Below are 2,029 nucleotides of genomic sequence, written 5' to 3' on the forward strand. Positions count from 1 at the left end.
GCTGAATATGTAGCCCCTGGAAGCTGCTGTGGGCAAGTTCTTTGGACTACGATCTTCAGTTCTCGAAGATTCCTATCTATTGTGATAGCACTAGTGCTATTGCAATCGCAAACAACCCTGTATTTCACTCCAAGACCAAATATATAGAGATCAGATATCATTTTTTCATAGATCATGTTATGAATGATGATATTGAACTTCACTTTGTTCCAACTGATTATCAGCTCGCTGACTTTTTCATCAAGCCTCTTGATGAGACAAGATTTAACATCTTGATCAGTGAACTGGGGATGCTAAACGCTGAAGAATAATTTTCTTCAACTATACGCATCAATCAGTAAGTGAATGATTTAGTGCTCTATCTCTATCACTGAACTCTTGAGTAAATGTATCTACTCTCTCTAAGGTATGTATACTTGTTCTTTTTCTAAAAACTTAAAACTATCACTGAAGCTTTCTTTCTTCAGTGAACAAAACGTTTTAAAAGTTTTTTTCAGTGATTTTTTATTTGGCTGAACATTTTTATATAAGTATATCTCTTTATGTACTTGACTTTTCTTAAAATCAAAATAATCCCTGACCCTTTCTACCTTCAGTGATTTAAATGTTTTTAAATGTCTGTTTCAGTGATTCTTGTATCACTAACACTGAAGTCTTTTATGAAAATATTCATGTAAGTTATTTTCAGTTCCTAGAACAAAACCATCACTGAAGCTTCTCTTCTTCAGTGATCAAAATGTTTTAAAAGGCTTTTATTCAGTGATTGTCTTATCACTGAATGTGACTCTTCAAATTTCTTAAAACCTTTTTCATTTTAAAAGAAATAGTTAATGAACCGTCTTAATGGCGATAGGGGTGAGCATAGGCGGGTACCCGGCCTTTTTGACAGGAACCGGAACCGGCGGTTCTTGAGATATTGGAACCGGAACCGGAACCGGTTAGACCGGTTCTTAAATTTTTGGAACCGAACCGGAACCGCCGGGAACCGGTTCCGGTTCCGGGTACCCGCTTCCTAAAATATTAAAATTTTGTTATTTAGAAATAAAAAATAAAACATTGCCAAAACACTAAATAAATAAGCAAGAATACAAATTATACAGAATAATGGTTACAAATATTGTTTAACAATTACAAACCATAATAGACTAATAGAAAATGTTCAAAGTTTAACGATTACATACTATAATGGTAAATGTTCAAAGTTTAATGATTAATACTATGAATCCAAGTGAACACACAATTTGAAAAAATACGAATCATTTTATATGAAGAATTTAGATGAAGAATGAAGATGACGACATGCTTTCAAGATGTAAACCTAATATAAATTTGGTATTAAAAAATAATTATTATTTTTTTATTGAAAAGTACCGGGTACCCGGCGGGTAACGGTTCCGAAAAATTGAGAACCGGAACCGGAACCATTCTCAATCGGTTCCGTATTTTAGGAATCGGAACTGGAACCACTCATATCGGTTCCGGTTCCGCAACCGGCAGTTCCAAGGCGGTTCCGGTTCCGTAGCCGGGTACCCGGTTCCGCTGCTCACCCTTAAATGGCGACATTCTCTGTTACCAATACGAATCGCTTTGAGACGCACAAAAAGGTTTGACACACGCAACCTACTTTATCTTCCATCCAATCATGGATGAGAACGTGTCATATTTCTCATCATGACATTTCCTCAACCGTCGTATTTTTCCTCTTTTCTATTTCTTTTCTCTCTCCTCCTACCTATAAATGTGGGACCTCTTCCCTCATATTTTCTTTACGTTTACAAAAATCTTTGACGAACCTCTGCCAAAAAGAGTTGCAAGCAAGAACTCTCAAGAACACTCAAATCTTTCAACCTTCTTCAAAGAACTTTATGGTTGATAACTTTATATACATGTTGAACCGTTCTCCTCCCTCTAATGAAACAAATGTTTGAGATTTTAAGAACCTTGTTCTCTTAAAACACAAACAGAAAGATTAATAACACATTCTTATTCTTGGTTATAATCTTGTTTCAAAACACTAATCTACTTGAAA

This window comes from Cynara cardunculus, assembly GCF_001531365.2.
Source record: "Cynara cardunculus var. scolymus isolate 2C chromosome LG 9, CcrdV1, whole genome shotgun sequence".
Lineage (NCBI taxonomy): Eukaryota > Viridiplantae > Streptophyta > Magnoliopsida > Asterales > Asteraceae > Cynara > Cynara cardunculus.